The 12,891-nt window shown below is 46.1% G+C and overlaps 1 protein-coding gene across 2 annotated transcripts in view; it reads right to left on the reverse strand.

The window, feature by feature from the left end:
• Positions 1–12,891, reverse strand: part of grid1a (glutamate receptor, ionotropic, delta 1a) — a 218,918-nt gene that overhangs the window by 50,019 nt on the left and 156,008 nt on the right. The window lies entirely within an intron of this gene.

Raw genomic sequence — 12,891 nt, forward strand, 5'->3', positions numbered from 1 at the left:
AGCTTGCTAAATATGTTCCTTTTCCGGCACACGGTAGTTTCTCACCGAAGTTAGGTTACAAGCTGGGGAAAACGAAAAACACACGCCCACGTTTGTAGGACGACGACAGCAAACCAAAATCGATAGCTCTTGCCCTGATCTACCGAACGACAATGCAAGACTCATTTTTTAAGGCGATTCATGAGAAATGATGAACCGAAGAAGGATGTGACAGAGTGCGCGAACTGATATCGATATACGGGTACGTCCATTCGTACTGTCGCTCTCCAGCGTTCGATGTTTTGAAGATGCAGCATTGTTAAGAGGGCGGCCCGGTAGTCCAGTGGTTAGCACGTCGGCTTCACGGTGCAGAGGTACCAGGTTCGATTCCAGCTCCTGTGTGAAGTTTGCATGTTCTCCCCGGGCCTGTGTGGGTTTTCTCCGGGTGCTCCGGTTTCCTCCCACATTCCAAAAACTTGCGTGGCAGGCTGATTGAACACTCTAAATTGTCCCTAGGTGTGAGTGTGAGTGCGACTGGTTGTTCGTTTCTGTGTGCCCTGCGATTGGCTGACAACCGATTCAGGGTGTCCCCCGCCTACTGCCCGGAGACGGCTGGGATGGGCTCCAGCACCCCCCGCGACCCTAGTGCGGATCATGCGGTACGGAAGCATTGTTAAGAGATGAAGACAACTTTCATGACTGACCTCAGCAAAGTCGTTTCGGGTCAACAATTACAGTACAATTATTGACAAAATGCAGCATAGGAGACATCCAGTGTAGCATTAGCATACCTAATGAAATCTGTCACTCGGCAATAAAATGTGTGTGATGTGTGATGATGAAGTAGGTTAACTCATTAGGATTCCAAATAAGCGGCACTTAGAAGACAAAAGGCATCTGGATACAATTCTTCCACGTTCTAATGTGTCTAATCAGCGTTTTTTGCTAATCGAATTTTCTTCTCCACACAGAAATCTCTGGGAATCAAATCAGGAGCTTCAACGCTGTCAACAAGCCCGGAGCTGAGTAATTTTGGCTTTGTGCGGCGTTGGGGAAAAGCTGAAAGATGACGCAAGCGTGAAACTCTGGAGAGCGACGCGCTCTACGAGACGGGAGAGCCTGGAATGCGGGTAGAGGAATATTTTGTGGCGTTGATACAAACATCACCAGGTGGGAAAAGAAGCCCCCGGGCGAGTGCTTACGCGGTCGCCGTAGCACAAAGGCGGGAACGCCGACTCCAATTTAAAAGGGATCCAAACCGAGAAGGGATTGAGAGAAAGTGCAGCGGCGTATGTGGGAACAGGTGGTGGTGTTGTTGATGGAGGGCAGGGGTGTCTTTAGTGGGGGGGGGAAAACATTCAGGAGAATCATTTGCTGCAAATTCCCTCCGGCGTCCACTTTGAACGCCGATAGGGCTGAAATGCGTCACGGAGTATCATCGCAGTCCACGTGAAGTTGTGAAAAGCCGGGAATCTAAACCGCTAGATTTAGATTCCTAGACCTAAAAATTCTCTGGGATGAACATCATATGAGGAAATGCAACAGCATGAGACCACTTATTTTATTTTAGAAATATTATATGATAGGCATTTGTCAACTTTGATTAAATAGCATGCTTCAAAAAAAAAATCGCTATGTAACAGTTGACTTCGATACAATGTGGGCAAGGAAAAACTCAAAAAAAGCCCATCTGGGGAAAAATAAGAACCCCTGAGAAGGAGCTGCAGATTCACGCATCTCAGTCGGTTCTGGTTGCTCTGTCCGTGTCCTTAACGTTCCACAGTTATGGCACAGCGTTCAAAATGCTAGCATCTTATTAGCTTCTTTTAAGTCGTCCAAATTGCTAGCTGCGCTTAACATCTCATGAGCTTTTGTCCAAAATGACATCCACAATGTCATTTTGGATTCTCAGAGAGAAAATGTGACTGGACAATTACATCCAAATTATATTAAAAAATTTTAAAAATAAAGGCTCATCCAACCCAAACACGGTGGCACTTCCACAGTCATGTCCCGATGAAAATATATTTCGAAAAGTCACATTTTCATGATGAAAATGTATAATGTATTAAATTCATGAGGTGTGTTGGAACATTTATAATGGCGTTCTTCAAATAACAATAACCTAATCAATGAGACATCTTCAAATAACAATAACCTAATCAATGAGACGTGAATGTATCATCTATTAGCAAAACAATTAGGGTCGGTCATACTCATACCTGCTTGTAGAGAATTAAAAAATAAAATGAAACCATGCACCTGAACAAATGCGTCCTCACCGTTTGTCAAGGCCAGGCGTCGTCTCATCTCCCTAATGGAGGCGATACGAAATGAGTAGCGCATTAAAAACAAATCATGACTCCCATCTGCCATCACGCGAATGTTGCTAGCGCGTCACAGCATTTTGCCAGCTCCTTGTTGAGAAAGCTGCTAGCCTCCCGTGAGATATCGTTAGCTTCTCACTGGCGTGCCTCGGCGCTAAAGGTGAAGGCTTACGCGGCATCCTTCCACGAGTATCCCAAGCTAAAGCTGCTTGCTTCTATCACTATGCTAGCCTCCCTCGCCACCCCCCACCAGGTGCGCTATGCTAGTCAAAATGCTAACCTTTCTTGGTTAGCTTGCTGGACGCATATTTTGTTCCGCTAATATTGTTATGTAGAATGTGTGGAACATTGAGCGCTGCGAGTGTTTGCGAGACGATTTAAACATCACACTCGACGAGGCACATGAGCAAGAGGAGACATTTGCATTTCTGAAGGATCCCCTTTGGGGAGGCGCCGAGTACAAACTGCACACTTTCACCTGGGGGAAATTTAGCTTGTGAATCTTTGATGATCGACTTCAATTGCCAAGCTGATAGATAGTAATGAATCTGGATAATTAAGAGCGAGGAAACCGGTGAGCGTACCAAAAGCGTTTTTCTTTCATCGAGTGTAATAATACCATGGGACTACACATTTATTTCCAAGAGTTCGAATAATAACGTTTTTAATTAATTCACAGGAGAAAGGAAAGTAATGTCATCGTGAAGAATTGTTTACAAAGAAGCTTATGAAATGAGGGTTCCATTTTTAGATACGCACTGCTTTGTTTATGATATTCATTTGTCAAATTAATTGAGGGCCTCAAATTGTCCCGAAAGTTCACCAATTTTTGCAATGGGGAGGGGGCTCCTGGTGAAACGTAAGGATGTATTGAGGAGATGTGGAACACAACCTAAACAAAATTAACTCAATTTTCGCACTAGGATGAGTGCATAAAATTTGCCAGTCAGTTTCACCACAAAACTGCATACGCACACTAAAAACAAAACAAAAAAACATCTTCAGGCACATGCAAAAATTCAACAGAAGTCACTCGAGTTTGGTTTAAAGCCAACATTTTGAGCTATCACTTATAGACAAATTGCAAATCTGAAGCAAGCATGCTATGTAGACGGTTACCGGTGAGTTGTGCCATGTCTGTTGAGAATTTTGAGGATTTGTGAGGACCCAGCTTCAGTCGTTTTTCAATTGCTATTTCACGACCATTTGACGTTGCTTGGCATTGCAACCCAGGACAAAACAAGAAATAAATAAGTTCAAACAAAGACCGGAGCACTCCATTAAAAGCAAGTTACCCATTTTAATTGATTTGAATGTCTCCGGGCCGCTTGGAAGGAGAGGCCATGGTTAAAAAAAAATAAAAAATGCTCCTTAAATGCATCTGAATAATGCACGCCACCATTACCAGGCGCCAGTCGAGTGACTTCAGGTGAGAAAAGGCAGTGAAAGCACTTTGTACAGTTCAGATCTTTCAACGAGGCACACAACTTTCCTCCAACACACTGAAACACATTTTGAGAGTTTTTTTTTTTTTTTGAAAGCATAAATATGTAACAAGTCACAGAGTGGGGTGGGAGGAGAGGTCGCATCCAAAAAAAGCGCAGAAATAACTCAACTGCTTTTTTAAAAGAACGTCTGGAACATCTCGGACGCAGAGGCCGACAAAACGTACGAGGTGACCTCTTCACCTTGCTTCGCTGATACGAGAAGACGCGACTGCTCCATTTTCTATGCCGACAGAAATAGACCCTGGCTTTGGGTATGCCGGGGACGCGTGCGGCGGGCCGGATTCGAGCATCGCATTCGACTTCGAGCGACTTCTCAATCACCCAAATGTCACGCCCCGACATGACAAACATGCCTGATGAGGCCTCCGCCGTCGCCTCGCGTCTCTCGCGCATGATCTCAAAAAGGCCCACTGGGTCCGATCTGACTGACAAGCTTGCAGAACACTGCGGCGCTTTGTCTTCGTGGTTCGAAGGGGACAACCGTACATATTTGCCCACCCATCATGTGTGAAATGATACGGGCAACAATGGGTTGAAACGAGACAAACTGCTTCTTGTGAAAGAAAGTGAGCCCAGACCAGACATGAAAAAAGACTTGCATTTTCACTCACGGAGGCAGCACTTCACACACGACAATTCACGCACAGTGTGCTATGTGGCACATGCAACGATCAAAGCTGTTGGCTAACGCTAATCTCGGTATCCATCATAACTCAAGGCAGGTCAAAGTTGCATCTCTAACGGCGCATATAACCACGATGACACCATCTTGCCTTGACAAAAGTATGTCATTTACATTTTATTTAGGCACCCGCTCGCCGCTTTAACACATTCAGTACCAGCCAATTCCAGACCAAGTCTGAAAAGACGTTTAAAAACATCTTTGGGAGTGAATGAGTAATTTCTGGTGTTCAGCGACAAACGACTTGCCATGCAAAACAGATGCGCACCGTTCCCGACAGCTTTCTTCCAAGAATCCTCGCCCAGTACAGATTCGAAAAGCCTAATTGGACATTAATTTCCTGCATAAAAGGGCGCAGTTTGGCTGGATGCGATCTTCGAAACTGCAGCCAAGACTGAGAAGTAAACCACTAAGGCACGATATAAAAAAAATAATAATAATACTCGTCATTTACAATTTCCCGCTATGCCGCGTCAACCACGCCGTCATTCTGACAACCGAGAATTATTTCGAGGCACAAGAAAAGGTTGCGAGACGACATTATAACAGTCCAAAGGCGTGTGGAAAAGGCCGTCACGTCTGACATAAAATGACTTTTTAAAATGCTTGGCTTGGTGATAACCGAGCTTGACGGAAATACAATCGAATGTAAACGCTGCGGGCGCGGTCGCTGCTCAAGGTTGGGGTTTGTGATCTCAGAGGAGTTGACAGGAAAACCGCCACAAGGAGGTCGCTCTGTCGCTGTAATTGCTAGCGCCGTACGCTGCAAGTAGTGAGCAAGTTGTTTTCACACTTGCGAAACGGTACTAATTTATTCTGGGAAAACGTCTCGGGCCGAGGGAATTAGCTTTATGCATTAAGGACAGCATTTCCAGATTGGTGACATTCCATAAGTAACCTTGGAGCAAGAGCACGGAGAAGCGACCATTCGGCTAATGGAGGGGTGATTAAGCTTCAGGGGTAATTTTCCACGTAAGTGTAGCATCACCCGAAAGGTGGCGAAAGGTGGCAATCACCTATGTAGTGCTAATGTTTTTGTTGTAATGTACTTTTCAAGCTTAACATGATCCGTAAGGACTTTTGGCATTTTCCAAAGGTCACGCAGGGTGGGGTCAATCAAGGCCAAGTTGAGATGAGGGAGCGTTAGCGCGGAGCGCCGATGCGGATTTGGAACTGGGAGTCGCGGCTTGGAATTTGAAGCGGATTACGTGGGACAGGAGAAGTGAACTCATCTCTTTTCGTCAATGGACACTACAGCTTAGTGTTTGCTTTCAAAACTTAGCTTGTAGCAGACGTGTGCACATTTTCAGCATGAAATTGACACTTTGATCCTCTCCTCTTTCATCTAGAAATGCTTCAGACAACAAAGTGTATGCAGAAACGTGGTGAAGATTGCACGACTATCTGTGTCCTATGTGTTGTGTTGTGTTGTGTTATTTTCGTTATTTTGACTTCAAAATGGCGCCGCGAGAGTGGCTGCCTTTCCAGCAGCTCCTATATTTTGTTCTACTTCTTCCTTTCATAACTTTGCTGCTGTGAATTGGGAATTTCTCCATTGCGAGACTAATAAAGGGTTTCTTATCTTATCTTATGACAAGCACCGGCCATAACATTAGGCACACCTGAGCGATCTAATGCGATCCGTCGTTGAGGACAAGGTTAACTTCAGGGCGGCTGATAATTCGGTCGGGACCTTGTCTAGCCGTGTAACTCGTCTTGATCAAAAGTTGATGAATTCAACCTCAGTTCATCGCAAAGCAGACATCAATTCTCTTTCATCTCCATTGGCAACTTTTGAAGCTCGGCCCATTTTGAATATGAGCCACATCGGGATCCCTATTAAAGGTTAATCAATTCGCCCTTGGGTCAAAGCGCAGCAACAACCCCGTATTAAAGCCAATCGTCGCTGGAAATTTATTCATTGCATTTTGAGGATGTCCAGGTCACCAAAATGATCCGCAGCATCATCACTAGTTAAGAAATGTCCTCTGGCGATCGCATAAGCTTCACACCAAATGTCCCCGAAATGTATTTGTATCTTTACGAGAGACACGTCAGTGGAAAGGAAATGATCCTGACCTACTTTGCGGATCACAGCCAAAAGTTTACTGTAAAGGGAATCTTTTTCAAGCTCAAGACGTTGGGGCGAGGGCGGCATGTCGTGAGCACATGATTTGGTAACCGTCCCTCAAAAAAAAAACACTGACGTTGTCGGTGACGTGGCTATCGACATTTTGTCTTCTTTCAATGGAGGCTGAAATGACGACGAGTCTCAGAGTAACTCTTTACAAAAGACTCAGCCTTAGCTGTCCACCCTGTCATTCTGAAATACCCACCAACATAACAACATTTCTGAAATATCCCAAATATTTACTCGGCGGTAGACTGATACGTGTTGCTCAAGGAAGTTACTCAGTGCGCTCATAAAATGCCAATCCAACAATGTCCACCCTGTCATTGTCCCACCTGTTAGCGTGTACATAGTCTGCTTGGAGTTTAAAAACTCATTTCTAACATCATAGCGACTTAATACGAGGGCACAACCGAGATGGAATTTTTTTTTGAGGCCGATGCCAGTTCAGGATAAAATTACGATGAGTGGGCTAATTCATTTAAAAAAAAAAAACATCATGTGGAAAATAACTTAAGTCCCTGAAGGAATTAGAAAATTTGAGGAAAAAAAAGTAATAATCTCGCCCATTTTATGAGTTAATAAATTAATTAACTTTTAACTATTAATTAATCGGTCGGGCCCTACTTAATACAGTGCACATGAAGTTCAATGGAACATCTCAGCCACGACTAATCAGGAAAAACTGGATATAAAATATATAAACGGGTACATTTGCACAGCATAAAACAGGGAGGGTTGGGTGGGGGGATGGGGGGGGTGAGAGAATGCTGGCAGATGAGCGTGGACGTCACCCAGCGTGTACAAGACATGTTTTCACAGCGGGCCGGGAGAAGTGCCACTGTGTGTCGAGTAGGAGTGTGAAGCCTTTGACGCAAGGTCCAAACAGCTCCGATAAACACGACGTCTGCGGGGAAGGTGACAAAAAGCGACGGCGCTCACTTCAACTGGCCCATGTACAACGTGCCGATAAGAGGTGGCGAAAGGGGCCCGGATGGCGCCTCTCCGGAGCCATTGGTTCTTGAAACGCGGCGTTAGCCAGATGTGAGGTTGCAATAAACAACCGTGCCCTTTTTTTTTTTCGCTTTGGCCGGCAATAAATTAGCCAAACAAATAAAGCACTCGTGCAAGTGCTCGGCTGTTTTCTTGGCAGACCATTTGGAGCTTGCATCAAATGTGCTTAGACGTTTTGGCACAACGCTGATTTATGCCTTATGCGGGAGGTAATCTAATTTTGCTAGCGTGCTGTGCTTATAGCCCCGAGTGGTGGTTACATTTTTGTCTATAGCCCACATTTCAATACACCTGAGGAGCACAAAAAAATGTAATCTGTCTCTTTAGGATCAATACGGCGGTCTGAAGAGCGTCACTTTGGCTCGTGCTGCTCGCCGCTTGATAGGCAACGCGGCGGTTTGAAGAGGGAGCGAAACGATTCCATAACCTCGTCCTGAAAAAGCGCGCTGTGCTAACCGCACGCTTCAAATCGAGTCAGATCAAAACGGACTTTGTAAAGGCAAAGTTTTGTGCGGCTTAGGCCGAGCCCAGTACAGCGATAATCTCCGACAAAAGGACCGTCTGTACATTTAGGACTGTGAGAATCGAAAGATAAGTGCGGCCCCGGGAGGCGACGGGCTCCCGAAGCGAAGCGAGGCGAGAGCGCGGCTGGCGGGTGCATGATCAAAGCCTATATTTTCAAATCGCTTACTTCTCCATTAGTTTGATTAATGGGTCCGGTCTCCCAGTCAGACGCAGGCAAAGGGCTTGAAAGATGATGCAATTACTGTTTTTTTGAATCGCAGACTGAAAAGGCCCGTCTCGAAAGACGGTTCTGCTGGGGAGTCGACAGGGCGACCCGGGCAGCTGAAGACCACTTCTTCATCCATCCCAGTGGCTTCCCCCCAGCCACATCGCCATCGCCATCACATCAGCGCCACCCACTGCTAGGCAGCCGCGAGCCCCATCATCCTTCTCCCGTGACGCCCTCCTCATCCTCCTCGAGGAATCCCACCAGGCTATGCGGCAAGCTTGAACGGAGGTGTACATCATGCTATGATGACTGCGCATCCACGCTCGTTGGCTTGCCTCTCAAACGCTCGGCACACTTGTCAAGTCATATTTATTTCTACGGCCCTACATCACAAACAGTCTCAAAAGGGCTTGACAAATATGAACAACCTCCTCCTGATCGTAAACGCCCAGGAGGGCAAGGAAAAACTCCCAAAACCTCATCTGGGGAAAAATGCGAAACCTTGAGTAGGGGCCGCAGATGGGGGGAAATCTCCCTTCCAGTGAGTGGGCAACATTTGACACAATATTGTACTACACAATGTGAGTTACAATGACATCAAATTCATTGAACAAGATGAAAACGACTTGGGAGAGGCGGGTGCCCTCTCTGAACCCCGGGCCCAGTCAGTGACGAAATCTTTATAGCAGCGCCAGCGCAGTGCAAATCACGCCGAGAACGATCTGAGCCGAATCCGTCCGGTTCAACTAAAAAGGTCCTAACAGTGACGGTTAATTGGCATTATCAGGGGAGAGAAATGAATTTGTGAGCTCTAAAGCCATTCGGAAATGTAACGATTTCAATCCAGTTTTGAATAGTTCACTGGAGTTTGAACGGATGGCCTTTGACTGTCTTTGTTCAAAATCCACAAAGGATAAAGAATGACATCACATTAATCAGCGACTTGGTCACACTCTGGTTGAAATGACTGAGGGATTTTTTTTTTCCGGGTTCTGTTGTCTGCAAATGAGCCACTGCTCGCCCCGCCCCCGTTCTTCATTGTCAACGGGCTTTCTGAAGAGAAAATCAAGCCCCATAAAGACGAATTAAACGGAGGTAGCACTTCATCACGACGCTGTCAAATGATTCAAGTTTCATTCATTCACGTTGGCATTTGACAATTTAGACACAAGCTTTGTCTAGTTAAAAATACAACATTCAAAGGTACTTACAAACAAAATAATTAAAGATGTTTAAAATGGAAGGAGGAAGGATTTCATACATTCATTCATTCATTCATTCATCTTCCGAGCCGCTTGACCCTCACTAGGGTCGCGGGGGGTGCTGGAGCCTATCCCAGCTGTCTTCGGGCAGTAGGCGGGGGACACCCTGAATCAGTTGCCAGCCAATCGCAGGGCACACAGAAACGAACAACCATCCGCACTCACACTCACACCTAGGGACAATTTAGAGTGTTCAATCAGCCTGCCACGCATGTTTTTGGAATGTGGGAGGAAACCGGAGCACCCGGAGAAAACCCACGCAGGCCCGGGGAGAACATGCAAACTCCACACAGGGAGGCCGGAGCTGGAATCGAACCTGGTACCTCTGCACTGTGAAGCCGACGTGCTAACCACTGGACTACCGGGCCGCCACATGAAATAAAAAAGTTGCTCATTGAAAATACGAAAAGAACGTCAAACAAAAGAGTGCACGAACAAAATTTGGGAAAAATGTATCCCGAGAAAGAAAGTTTTCAATATTAAAAAAAAAAGCTTCATCATAAGTATTGGGGCAAAAACAGTTTGTAATCTAGATTTCACTATTAATATAATTAGAGAGAATGAATAGAAGACACACACACACACACACAAAAAGTCAGTTGAATGAACGGAATGCTGTTTTGGTTTGTGTTGAAGGTCTTGTCAAAATCTTGAGCAAAACACAAAGGTTTGCAGAAATGTGTTTAGCCATCCGAAAGGGCAGCAAAACATGCCACTCTAGTTGCTCCTTATTTGAAATGCCAATGGTTTTTGTGTGTGTATGTGTGCGTGCGTGTGTGTGTGTGTGTGTGTGTGTGTTTTGCCCGCTGTTTTTTGTAGCTGTGATTACAGTGTGCGCTCTGTCGGGGATGTCCAAATTTTGACTGTAGCGAGGCACCAAATGTCTCTTTTACGACCAGCGTGGCAGCTGGCAGACCCTAAAACCCGATCACTTTTTATCATCTGCTTGGAGGTAAAAGCGCACAGCAGACGTCAAATGTCTCGCGTGCGCTGACTGCTACTATGGTACATAATGCTGTCAGAAAAAAAAAAACGGGGCTAAATCTGTAGCTGTATGGGTTCAATGGCTCGTCACTGGGGCAGTCTCCTCAATGGTACACCGACTGCACTCGTGGGACAGGGTACGATATTGGGCCCCTTACAATTTGGACCGTTTGTTACGGTTGACAAACGCACGTAGACAATAATGAGTAATTCATTCATTCATTCATCTTCCGAGCCGCTTGATCCTCACTAGGGTCGCGGGGGTGCTGGAGCCTATCCCAGCTGTCTTCGGGCAGTAGGCGGGGGACACCCTGAATCGGTTGCCAGCCAATCACAGGGCACACAGAGACGAACAACCATCCACGCTCACACTCACACCTAGGGACAATTTAGAGCGTCCAATCAGCCTGCCATGCATGTTTTTGGAATGTGGGAGGAAACCGGAGCACCCGGAGAAAACCCATGCAGGCCCGGGGAGAACATGCAAACTCCACACAGGGAGGCCGGAGCTGGAATCGAACCCGGTACCTCTGCACTGTGAAGCCGACGTGCTAACCACTGGACTACCGGGCCGCCCATATAATGAGTAATAATTTTTAAAAAATAATAATATAGCACCGCATGCTGCAATGCATCCTGGGAACCGAAGAGTAGCTGGAAACCGTTGACAATTCGTTGAAAGAGCAGAAAACGCACTAGTTTGCCCATTTGTGGTCCTAAATTATTGCAAGATGGCGCCCGAGTAGGCAGCCTTCGGCAAGTGCTCTACAAGAGCCTTGCTTTTTTGTTCTTTTTTGCTGTTTTTGTCTTTTGTTTTGTCACATGTTGTTTGTTGTTTCATTGTGTGGACCTGATCTGGACTGTTTTCAGCGCTTTTTGGCCACGACATTCGTCAAAGGAGCAGTATCTGTGCTTGGTGGTTGCGCCTTCTCGGCAGCACGCCTGTAACAGCACAGATTTTGATTGGGAGGAATGTCGGCGCCATTGACTGTCGGTGCTGGACAGACCTGGGGCGCTTGTGTTTTTTGCGCCAGTAATGGGCAGCATTTTTCACAACCCCGATTTGTTCAGCGGCTATGTCAGCGCTGTTGGACAGTCGGCGTTGGTGCGGCTGGATGGATGGCCGCTGAAGTTGAGGATGAGGAGAGAGGAGCGTCGGCGAAGAGCGCCGATGCGTATTTGGAACCGTGAGTCGCAGCTTGGAATTGAAATGGATTTCCATGTTGACTTTGAAACTGGTTAAAGGACACTTTGATTCTCTCCTCTTTCATCTCAAACTGCTTCAAACAACAAAGTGTGTGACGGAAAAGTGGTTATGACTGCACGACTGTCCGTGTTTTATGTTATGTGTTGTGTTTATGATTTTACTTTATGTTAACTGTTTTGTAAAGCGCTTTGTTACAGCTGCCGCTGTTGTGAAAGCGCTATATAAATCAGCATGTACTGTATTCATTCATTCATTCATCTTCCGTACCGCTTGATCCTCACTAGGGTCGCGGGGGTGCTGGAGCCCATCCCAGCCGTCTCCGGGCAGTAGGCGGGGGACACCCTGAACCGGTTGCCAGACGATCGCAGGGCAGCATGTACTGTATTGTATTGTAAAATGTATTCGCAACAAGAATGGGCCATTCCAAACATTCACAAACCCTGCTCACTTTTGTGAAATTTTGTGCGAATGGTTCCGATAGGTTTGATGAGCTAGCATGCGGTCCTTCGTCCCAGGCCATCCCATAAACAATGTTTTTGTAACTACAAACTAACATTTAGAGGATATGTCATGATCACGGGGTCCTAAAATTCATCTTGGGCCACCATGTGTGTAATTTTGCATGTTCTCTTATTATAACTCGAATCTGGAGCGAGATTTTATGGCTTGTCTAATGCGCGCTGGGATGTGGTTCCATAGTTTGGGGACCAGCGACAGGAGCTGGCGTGAGGCGTCAGAATGGAGCGTACGGGTGGAGCAGTTCAGAGACGGTAAGGCGGGTGGAGACCATTTACAGTTCCTAAAAGTAAATCTTGAGGGAAGGCATGGTAACAAGCAACTTCGCTGGCAAAGGTTAGTGGCTAGTAGGCAGAATTCCCCAACACAAGTGAACAGTGGGTGTCGATATAATTGCCTGGCGGAAGATGACGTTAGAGCACGTCCAACTGAGCTCGTTAACAAATTAGCATTTACGCCGATTCTCACCAAGAGTGCTCTTCGGGGTTCACGGCGTAAAAAAAAACAATCTTATCAACACTCCACATGCAAAACAAAGCCGCCGATGG

The sequence above is a fragment of the Hippocampus zosterae genome, chromosome 11 (assembly GCF_025434085.1).
Source record: "Hippocampus zosterae strain Florida chromosome 11, ASM2543408v3, whole genome shotgun sequence".
NCBI lineage: Eukaryota > Metazoa > Chordata > Actinopteri > Syngnathiformes > Syngnathidae > Hippocampus > Hippocampus zosterae.